Raw genomic sequence first — 12,329 nt, forward strand, 5'->3', positions numbered from 1 at the left:
ATACTATGTGGTTAGGCAATAAATTACGTGGACATGCACATTGTAGAATACCCGATGCTTATATATACACACACACACATATTCAATACATACATACACGTGCCTTGCGAAAGTATTTGGCTCCCTGGAACTTTTCAACCTTTTCCCACATATGCTTCAAACATAAAGATACCAAATGTTAATTTTTGGTGAAGAATCAAAATCAAGTGGGACACAATTGTGAAGTTGAACGAAATTTAATGGTGATTTTAAATTTTTGTGGAAATACAAAAACTGAAAATTGGGGAGTGCAATATTATTCGGCCCCTTGACTTTCAGTGCAGCAAACTCACTCCAGAAGTTAATTGTAGATCTTTGAATGATCCAATGTTGTTCTAACTGCCTAATGAGGATAAATATAATCCACCTGTGTGTAATCAAGTCTCCGTATAAATGCGCCTGCTCTGTGATAGTCTCAGGGATCTGTCTGAAGCACAGAGAGAATTATGAGGACCAAGGAACACAACAGGCAGGTCTGTGATACTGTTCTGGAGAAGTTTAAAGCCGGGTTTGGATGTGAAATGATTTCCAAAACTTTTAACATCCCATGGAGCACTGTGCAAGCGATCATATTGAAATGGAAGGAGAATCATACCACTGCAAATCTACCAAGACCTGGCCATCCCTTAATCTTTCATCTCAAACAAGGAGAAGACTGATCAGAGATGCAGCCAAGAGGCCCAGGATCACCCTGGATGAACTGCAGAGATCTACAGCTGAGGTGGGACAGTCTGTCCATAGGACAACAATCAGTCGTATGCTGCACAAATCTGGCCTTTATGGAAGATTGGCAGGAAGAAAGCCATTCCTCAAAGACATCCATAAAAAGTGTAGTTTAAAGTTTGCAACAAAGCAACTGGGAGACACACCAAACGTGGAAGAAGGTGCTCTGGTCAGATTAAACCAAAATTAAACTTTTTGGCAACAATGCCAAAAGATATGTTTGGCGTAAAGTCAACACAGCTCATCACCCTGAACACACCATCCCCACTGTCAAACATGGTGGTGGCAGCATCACTGTTTGGGCCTGCTTTCCTTCAGCAGGGACAGGGAAGATGGTTAAAATTGATGGGAAGATGGATGGAGACAAATACAAGACCATTCTTGAAGAAAACCTGTTGGAGTCTGCAAAACACCTGAGACTGGGACGGAGATTTGTCTTCCAACAAGACAATGATCCCAAACATAAAGCAAAATCTACAATGGAATGGTTCACAAATAAACGTATCCAGGTGTTAGAATGACCAAGTAAAAGTCCAGACTTCAATCCAATTGAGAATCTGTGGAAAGAGCTGAAAACTGTAAGTGATATCTGTAATTTGTATGTAAGCCATTCTCATGTACAGCACCATGGAATCAATGGTGCTATATAAATAATATTAAATATTAAAACTGCTGTTCACAAACTATTTCCTCATCCAACCTCACTGAGCTCGAGCTGTTTGCAAAGGAAGAATGGGCAAGAATTTCAGTCTCTCGATGTACAAAACTGATTGAGACATACCCCAAGCGACTTTCAGATGTAATCGCAGCAAAATGTGGTGCAACAAAGTATTAAGTTAAAGGGGCCGAATAATATTGCACACCCCAATTTTCAGTTTTTGAATTTTCCACAAAAATTTAAAATAACCAATAAATTTCGTTCAACTTCACAATTGTGTCCCACTTGTTGTTGATTCTTCACCAAAAATGTACATTTGGTATCTTTATGTTTGAAGCATGATACGTGGGAAAAAGTTGAAATTCCAGGGAGCCAAATACTTTCGCAAGGCACTGAATCTATCTATCTATCTATCTATCTATATATATATATATATATATATATATATATATATATATATATATATATAGCATCGTGATTACTCGTTAATCCCGCCCCCTGTACAAAAGCTCTGCCTCCCACCACACACAATCCCGCCCCCCACCACATTGCCATAAAAAACCTACCCCCACATCATTACGCACAATCCCGCCCCCACCCCATCACCACACACAATCCCACCCCCCACCCCATCATCACACACAATCCTGCCCCCCACCACATCACCACACATAATCTCGCCCCTCACCCCATTACCACACACAATCCCACCCCCATCACATCACCATCCCTAATCCCGCCCCCCACCACGTTACCACAAACAATCCCGCCCCTCACCCCATTACCACACATAATCCCACCCCCACATAACCACACATAATCCCGCCCCCCACATCACCACACACAATCTCGCCCCCCACATCACCACACAATCCCGCCCCCACCCCATTGCCACACACAATCCCACCCCCCACTCCATTACCACACATAATCCCACCCCATCACATCACCACACATAATCCCGCCCCCCACACCATTACCACACACAATACCGCCCCCCACCCCACATAATCCCACCCCCACTTCACCACACATAATCCCACCTCCCACCACACACAATCCCGCCCCCACCACATTGCCACACATAATCCCTCCCCCTACATCACCACACGTAATCCTTCCGCCCATCCCATTACCACACATAATCCCACCCCATTACCACACACAATCCGGCCCCCCACCCCATCACCACCCATAATCCCGCCGCTCACCCCATCACCACCCATAATCCTGCCCCCCACTAAATCACCACACATAATCCCGGCCCCCACCACATCACCACACATAATCCCGCCCCCACCCCATTATCACACATAATCTGACCCCATTACCACATGCTATCCGGCCCCCCACCCCATCACCACCCATAATCCCGTCCCTCACCCTATCACCAAACATAATCCCGCCCCCCACCCCATCACCACTTATAATCCTGCACTCCCACACCATCAGTACACATAATCCCGCCCCCCCCACCACATTACCACATAATTCCGCCCCCCTAACACATCACCACACATAGTCCCACCCCCACATCACTCTCGCTAATCCTGCCCCTGCACAGTAGCTCCACCCCCACATCACCACACACAATCCCGCACCCCACCCCATCACCACACACAATCCCGCCCCCACCCCATCACCATGCATAATCCTGCCCCCCACCCATCACAACGCATAATCCCGCCCCAACACATCACCACGCATAACCCCGCCCCCACCACATCAACTCACATAATCCCGCCCCCACCACGCATAATCCCACCCCCACCACATTACCACAGATAATCCCACCCCCCACCACATTACCACACAATCCCACCCCACCACATTACCACAGATAATCCCGCCCCCCACCATATTACCACACATAATCCTGCCCCCCACCATATTGCCACACATAATTCCGCCCCCCACTCCATTACCACAGATAATCCCGCCCCCCACATTACCACACAATCCTGCCCCCCACACATTACCACAGATAATACCACCCCCCCCCCCACCACATTACCACACATAATCCCGCCCTCCCACCACATCACTACACATAATCATGCCCCACCACATCAGCACACATAATCCCGCCCCCCACATTTCCACATAATCCCGCCCCTCACCACATTACCACACATAATCCTGCCCCCACCACATTACCACACATAATCCCGCCCCCCACATCACCACACATAATCCCGCCCCCTACCACATTACCACACATAATCCCCCTACCACATTACCACACATAATCCCGCCCCCCAGCACATTACCACACACAATCCCGTCCCCACACATTAAATTGTACCTGGCAGAAGTGAAGGAAAGATCTTTGAAAATGACGAAAATGACTATACATTTAATTGTGTTTACAGATAAATTTTAACTTATGTTTCGTTATGAAATTTGTTTAGATGCTGGAATGAATAAAAACGCACATCTTACTGAATCCAGTTTGTTTTTTTATTTTACACTGTAAATAAAATGTATTATTAGTACTATTCAGATTTTTAATGATTATTATTGTTATTAACTTCATTTTAAGTCAATTTACCACCTGTGTAAGCGCTAATGACTGTTGTCATTATTTACTTTAATCACCAGCAGCGTTAATTAGATAGCAATGAGCGTGCCGAGCGTTAGCTGGCTGGAAACAGCTAGTGTAATAATATATATACACACACACATACACATAAAATTAGGTCCAAAAATATTTGGTTTGTTATTGAAGCTTCATGACTTGGGCTATGCATATCATTACTTTGGATTTAAAATGTAATTAAAGTGTAGACTTACAGGTTTACTTAAAGGGGTTGGAAAAAAATCCACTGTGAAACATTTTAGGAATTTCAACCATTTTTCTACAAAGCCTCCTCATTTCAGGGGCTTGAAACCAACTGGACAAATTACCTTTATCATAAGTAAAATGTTCATTCTTAATATTTTATAGAGAATCTCTAGTAGATAATGACCGCCAGAAGCCTTGGACGTCACCAAATGCTGGGTTTCCTCCTTTGTGATGCATTGTCAGGCCTTTACTGCAACTGACTTCAGTTGTTGCTTGTGTGTTGGTCTTTCTGCCTTAAGTTTTGTCTTAAACATGTTAAATGCATGCTTGATAGGGTTGTGATCTGGTGCAAGACTGGGCCATTGCAGAATATTCCACTTCTTTGCATTTAACCCCTTAGTGACAGAGCCAATTTGGTACTTAATGACCGAGCCAATTTTTGCAAATCTGACCACTGTCACTTTATGAGGTTATAACTCTGGAACGTTTTAACGGATCCCGCTGATTCTGAGATTGTTTTTTCGTGACATATTGTACTTCATGTTAGTGGTAACATTTCTTCGATATTACTTGCGATTATTTGTGAAAAAAATGGAAATATGGCGAAAATTTTTAAAATTTAGCAATTTTCAAACTTTGTATTTGTATGCCCTTAAATCAGAGAGATATGTCACGAAATATAGTTAATAAATAACATTTCCCACATGTCTACTTTACATCAGCACAATTTTGGAAACAAATTTTTTTTTTGTTAGGGAGTTATAAGGGTTAAAAGTTGACCAGCAATTTCTCATTTTTACAACACCATTTTTTTTAGGGACCACATCACATTTGAAGTCATTTTGAGGGGTCTATATGATAGAAAATAATGAAGTGTGACACCATTCTAAAAACTACACCCCTCAAGGTTCTCAAAACCACATTCAAGAAGTTTATTAACCCTTTACGTGCTTCACAGGAACTGAAACAAAGTGGAAGGAAAAAATGAACATTTAACTTTTTTTTGCAAACATCTTAATTCAGAACCATTTTTTTTTTATTTTCACATGTGTAAAAACAGAAATGTAACCATAAATTTTGTTATGCAATTTCTCCTGAATACGCCAATACCCCATATGTGGGGGTAAACAACTTTTTGGACGCACCGCAGAACTTAGAAGTGAAGGAGCGCCGTTTGACTTTTTCAATGCAGAATTGGCTGGAATTGAGATGGGACGCCATGTCACGTTTAGAGAGCCCCTGATGTGCCTAAACAGTGGAAACTCCCCACAAGTGACACCATTTTGGAAACTAGACACCTTAAGGAACTTATCTAGATGTGTGGTGAGCACTTTGAACACCCAAGTGCTTCACAGAAGTTTATAACGTAGAGCCGTGAAAATAAAAAATCGCTTTTCTTTACACAAAAATGATCTTTTCTCCCACAAATTTTAATTTTCACAAGGGTAACAGGAGAAATTAGACCACAAAAGTTGTTGTGCAATTTCTCCTGAGTACGTCGATATCCAATATGTGGGGGTAAACCACTGTTTGAGCACACCGCATAGCTTGGAAGAGAAAGAGTGCCGTTTTACTTTTTCAATGTAGAATTGGCTGGAATTAAGATCGGACACCATGTCACATTTGGAGAGCCCCTGATGTGCCTAAACAGTAGAAATCCCCCACAAGTGACCCCATTTTGGAAACTAGACCCCCCATTGAACTTATCTATATGTGTGGTGAGAACTTTGAATGCCCAAGTGCTTCACAGACGTTTATAATGCAGAGTCGTGAAAATAAAAAATATTTTTTTTCCACAAAAAAGATTTTTTAGCCCCCAAGTTTTTATTTTCACAAGGGTAACAAGAAAAATTGGACCCCAAAAGTTGTTGTCCAATTTGTCCTGAGTATGCTGGTACCCCATATGTGGGGGTAAACCACTGTTTAGGCGCACGGCAGAGCTCGGAAGGAAGGAGCGCCGTTTTGGAATGCAGACTTTGATAGAATGGTCTGCGAGCATTATGTTGCGTTTGCAGAGCCTCTGATGTACCTAACCAGTAGAAACCCTCCACAAGTGACCCCATTTTGGAAACTAGACCCCCCAAGGAACTTATCTAGATGTGTGGTGAGAACTTTGAATGCCCAAGAGCTTCACAGAAGTTTAGAATGCAGAGTCGTGAAAATAAAAAATATTTTTTTTTCCACAAAAAAGATTTTGTAGCCCCCAAGCTTTTATTTTCACAAGGGTAAGGCTACGTTTGTTAGGAGTCGAGTTTCCTCTGCTGCACAGGGGGAATCTCGATCCGTCCCCGCTGCGGTCTCCCATTCTCCTCCAGCCGCAGTGGAGCCTGCTCAGCAGGGACGTCGATCCCAGCGTCTCGCTCAGTCTGACTCTGTGAGAAGAGTTACTGCTGCTTCTCCAGCTTCTGCCTGTAAAGCCTATACTGGTCAGCAGCGAGAGGACTTCTCTGGGACTAAGTCCTTGTCTGCGCACACTGAGCATGCCCAGGGTAAGATCTCCCGTTGGAGATCGAGGGTCATGTGCTCAGACTCTGCAGCGCATTCTATTGGTCCTCTTGGCAGGTCTTGGAAGGGCAAAGTTTCTGTGGGCGCTTCCTGTCCTGCAACTATATAAACTGCGCATGACCGCACGGCCATGCGCTAGTGTACAATTTAATACGTGTGTTTGTTGTGAGTGCAAGTCGTTCTTTAAATACCTCTACCCTATTGTATGATTGTTCGCGTATGGAGTATGGCTGCTATCTAGCGCCCGACTTATCACTCAACGTGTCACACACGTGTCAGCGTCTACTGCTGTGACCGCCAGTGCGGTGCCACGCGCCAGTGTGCGCTTCCTGACCCACGTCTGGGTGCTTAGTGGTGCCTGCCAGCATGGCACAGTTCGCACTTCGGTGCCTTAATTATATAATTCCTTTCACACCCAGTAGCGGTGTAGTGCCAGCAAGGGTCTAATCGGACTACAATCCCTGTTGGGGTTTAGTTCGCTGACCACTTGCTCGCGCTCTATGTGCGGTACCGCGGTCCTGTGACGCAACAGGATCGCTTTCTTCACGCTGGGTGAGGTTTAACCCACGCGTGTATACTTTTGAATACCGCCATATTGTCTGTCATTTCCTAGCAGCAGGTTTCACCTGCACGGTGGACCCCGGACTGCGAACGCACCTATATCATCTCTCTTGGTGCGTTCCGCCAGTCCTTACAACGTTCACATTTGCGGTTTGCGCCGCAGCGGCGTAGCTGCAACACAACGCATGCGTCGTGCGGCCCTATCTTTAACATTGGGGCCGCATGGACATGCGTTGTCATGCGTTGTGTTGCGTTTTGCAACGCATGCATCGTTTGGCCGCACCTGGCAACATGTTGCATTTTTTCGGTGGCGCCTACTTTTTAAAAAACGCATGCGTCGTGTTTGCGTCGTGTTTGCGTTGTCAATGCGCCTAATTCCCCATTGAAGTGTATTGACAACGCATAGGACGCAAGCACTTGCGTTGTCGTGCGCTGTACGACGCATGCGTTTTAATTTAAACAACAAGGAAAAGTGTCTAGACGGTGTCTAGACACTGACAAAAGGTCACTATATATATATATATATAAAGAAAAGGGGTTGGCATTGTCTTTCACTAGGCTATTCAACAGAGAAGACACTATTCACCAGAGAAGACACAGAGAGGAGCAATCTGCTTTCAAAACCTGTAAGTATATATATATATATTTCTCATTGCATTTTATTCTGTGTTTTATTTCTTGATTTTGAATGTATTTTTGTGCAATTTTTGGTCTGTGCTATTGTATGGTTATGCCACTGTGTGTTGTTATTGAAAATGTATCTGGTTTAATGTATTTCTGATGTTATACGATGGCCTTTCTTGTCTCCGGCCTTGCTGGTTTTTAGATTTGTTGTAATTGGATTTTGTGTTTTTCTGGTGTCATGCGGTTGTTCAAAATGATTTTTTATTGTTTAATTTCTGGTGAATGTCTTGTTATTATTCTGGTTTCTATTTTTTGTGGTAACCGTATGGCGTTTTCTTGGCTCATTTATTGTCTTCGGTGTCTTTTCTTGGTGGTGGGGGGGTTATGATTGGGTTGTTCCGTGCGGAAATATGCCTTTTTTTCCCCATTGTATTGTTATGTTTTATTTTATTTATTTTTGTGTTTAATGTATCTGATATTTCCGGCGTTTGTAACCATATGGCATATATGTCCTTCCGTGACTGTTTGCATTGTAAAGTTTTTATTATGGATGCTAATTTTTTTGGGGGGCTGGTGATTTTTTTTTTTTTTTTCATGTTTTTTTTTCGCTTTGACTATGGTTGATGTTGTATATTGGGTTGCTGTAGATTTTAACAGCGGCTGTACCATAATGTTTATTGCTTTATATCAAATGGTTTTTATATCTGTTTCTGATGTATGATGTGGTACAAGATGGTGTTGTTTTGGATAATGTCTTGTTGTAATTGTAAAGTATGGCGTTCTAGTTCTTGTGCCATATATATTTTTTTTTTTTTAAAAGAAAGATATGGGTCATTTTATTCACAAAATTGTACCTAGTGGTGTCCTGTAGCTGAATGTTTTTTGGTCTATTCTGGATGACACTTTTTGCTTCTGCATTGTGTTGTATCTGCTATTGTATTCAATTGCGATGTATGGCATTGTGGTATGGCTTGTTGAGTTTGCATTGTCCTATGAGTGAACATTCCATTGTGGTAGTAATGATTTTTTTGTTAAATTTTTTGCTATGCTATTGTATGTGGTAGTGTTTGCTTTTGAATAATTTTTTTTTTCTTTTTCTCCTTACAGAATAACTTGAAACAATGGCGTCAGATTCACCAGCTAGCCAATCGGCACAGGGGAGTGCGGTGAGTAATTATGTCCAGTTGCTTACTATTCGGTGTCATTTGTAGCCTTGGCACTAATTTTAAAACAATTTGTACAGGCTTCTTCAAGTTAGGAGGAAGGGACCCAGCAGGAGCAGGGAGATCGTGGCCAAGGTGTGGCGTCAAGCGGGCAAGTAAGTAAAAATTTTTTGTTTTTTTTGGTTATTATTTCTTTACTAATCCAGCTGTGAGGAAGGATGGCTATTCTTTCACTTGTGATGTTGACATTAGGGCAGCAAGTAATGGGGGAAGGAGACATTTTAGGTGAACTCCCAGCACAAGAACAAACAAGTGGCATATACTTCAAATACAGGACAGGGCAAAAGTACATATCATGACAGGTGCAGGTGGTTGTTGTGAATATTTTCAACCATTTAACCTTACTGTTTTCCTATTATTCTAGGTTTCACAATGGGAACACGAGAGTATTGATGTTGACCTGCTAATTACCAGCATCCAGGAGCGTGGCCCGTTGTGGGACAGCCGTGACCCCCGGCACGCGGACCAGGTGGTGTTTAGGCGGATGTGGGTTGAGGTGGCAAAAGCGCTGTGGGATGGCTTTGACAGCGCTTCAGCCAAGGAGAAAGGCAACTTTGGTGAGTATTGCTGATACGCCGCTATCATCAGGCCAGGATAAAACAACCGTGTGTGATGTGAGCAACGCCTTTAACTTTGCATCACAAACGGTTGTGTTATCATTTTTAAATGCAAAATATTTAACCATTTTTGTTGTTTTCATTCACAGTCAAAAAGTTGAAGACCAGATGGCGATCCATGAAGGACCGTTTCAATAAGGTCCTCCGTGCTGAGGAGAAGCAAGCTTGCAGTGGTGCTGCTGCGGCCAGGTCTGTGCCCTACAAATACAGCAGGGCGTTACAGTTCCTGAGACCGGTCTTTGGCCGCCGAAAGTAAGTATTTCTGGTACAGCACAATATGCATTTTACACATACCATATTGCCCAGCCACATAGCATATTGCACAGCCACATCATACATTGCCCAGCCACGTACATTGCGCATCCACATAGTATATTGCCAGGCCACTATATCACAGCCACATAGTACATGTTCTAGCCACGTATCCACATAGTAGATTTTACAGGCACACAGTGTATTGGCCATCCACGCAGTCAGCGTAGCATATTGGGCATCCACATATCTTTTGGGATGGTATATTGCTAGTGTTGAGCGATAACTTCCGATACTTCAAAGTATCGTATAGTATCGCCCGATACCCGAAAAGTATCGGATATCGCCGATACCGATACCCAATAGCAATAATTGGACACCAAGTATCTGAAGCTATCCTGTATGGTTCCCAGGGTCTGAAGGAGAGGAAACTCTCCTTCTGGCCCTGGGCTCCATATAAATGTTTAAAGTAAAGAATAAAAATTAAAAATATTGACATATATACTCACCCTCTGACGCGTCCTGGTTGTAACCAGCAGCTTCCGTTCCTTTGAATGAGCGCTTCAAAAACCAGATGATGTTGCGGCTTGTGATTTGTTGCATGAGCGGTCACGTGATCGACACGCAACCAATCACAAGCCGCAACGTCATCTGGTCTTTCAAGCGCTCATTCAAAGGAATGGAAGCTGCTGGTTACATCGGTAAGGTCCAGGTTGCGTCGGAGAGGAGAGTATATCAATATTTTTTAGTTGTATTGTTTATTTTAATATCGATCCCGATACCGATTCGCAATATCACAAAATTGTTGGAACTCGGTACCGGAATTCCGCAAACACTGATAGACAGAGGATTGTAATCTATTGTTGTGTGACCTAATTTAAACATTATTATTACAGGATTTGGCGTATGTGAGAGATTATTATTTGTAGACTAATGTTGCCCTTTTCTTTTCACAGAACACACAGCAGCACCCTCGAGCCTGGCCCATCTGGAGCGGTCCGTCATGAATCGCCATCTGGAACAGCCATCCCACAGCGCGAGCAGTCTTGTACCACTTTCTGGGGAACCGGCAGCCGGTCCATCAGGTGTTCCCCTGCCCGATGCCTCTGGCGCTCCTTCTTTCGGGTATTCCCATCAGCGTCAGCGGGCCTCGGACAGGCCGCTGCCCGAATTTTTGCATTTGAGCACGGTGTTCCAGAATTGTTTCAAGGCGCTGGGCGATAGAATGGACACTGCTCTGTCCAATATCGACCGGCGCCTTGAAACAATGGAAACCGAGCTCTCGAGGCCGGCAAAACATTTTTTTAGTACCATTGCTAAGGGCATGCTGGAACACCTTACGCCGGAACTCCAGATTTCGGTGATGCAGGACTGCAACACTTCCTACGTGAGGGCTCTGCAGCAGGCTCGGAGAATGCAGTCAGCGACTACAATGCCCGTAGTACCATCGCTGGCTAGCATGACTCCGACTCCTGCTGCAGAGCCGCTCCAGCCATCCCACCGAGGTCCGCGTGCGGAGGAACGCCACCACAGACATTACATTGCGCCGCCGACTCCTGCTCCTGCCAGGCCCTCAGCCTCCAGTACCCGTCATGCTGAAGGAAGAAAAAAAAAGAGGAGGAAGACTACAAGGTCATCATCTGAGTCTCTGGCTGCTCCAACACAAACACCCAGATCTCGGCTGGGGTCGAGCCGGAGCAGGAGCAGCCAGAGCCAGTCGAGATCAAGTGGGAGACTTGTTATGCCTCCTCCCTCCCCTGCAGAGGTTGCTGTCTCATCGCCAGCTTACATTGAGGGCTTGCCCTCTAGTTTATTGGAATATGGCTCCACATCCTCATCCTCTCCCCACTCCCAAACAGAGACTTACCACTCACCCATGGTAACTGAGGTTGATACACCATAGTATTATTTCCCATCCTTTTTTCCTGTTTCCCCAAATAAAAGTTTTATATTTCAAACAATATGTGTTTTTATTGGGCAGTAGACTTCTCGGCAATATACACCGTGCGCCGTCTACACATATCTTGTGTTTCAAAACACCTCATATATATGCAATGTCAGACACAATTTTCTCAATTTTCCCGTTTCCTTTTTTTGGGTGTCTCACATTGCTGTATGAGGTGTTTAGAAACACTTTAGGCCACTTTCACACGTCAGTGTCTCCAGTACGTGAGGTGACATTTTCCTCACATACCGTAGACACTGACACACGTAGACCAAATCAATGCATCTGTTCAGATGTCATTGTTTTTTTGGGGTCCTTGTCTACGTTTTCCAAACACGGACACATGTCAGTGTTTGTGGGAGCGCACGTATAAGGGACCCATTAAAGTCAATGGTTC

General features: G+C 44.0%; 1 protein-coding gene across 1 annotated transcript in view; it reads right to left on the reverse strand.

Moving 5' to 3' along the window:
• The window catches only part of TRIO (trio Rho guanine nucleotide exchange factor), a 2,940,676-nt gene that overhangs the window by 2,018,652 nt on the left and 909,695 nt on the right, over window positions 1–12,329 (reverse strand).

This window comes from Ranitomeya imitator, chromosome 6 (genome assembly GCF_032444005.1).
Source record: "Ranitomeya imitator isolate aRanImi1 chromosome 6, aRanImi1.pri, whole genome shotgun sequence".
In the NCBI taxonomy this organism is placed as follows: domain Eukaryota; kingdom Metazoa; phylum Chordata; class Amphibia; order Anura; family Dendrobatidae; genus Ranitomeya; species Ranitomeya imitator.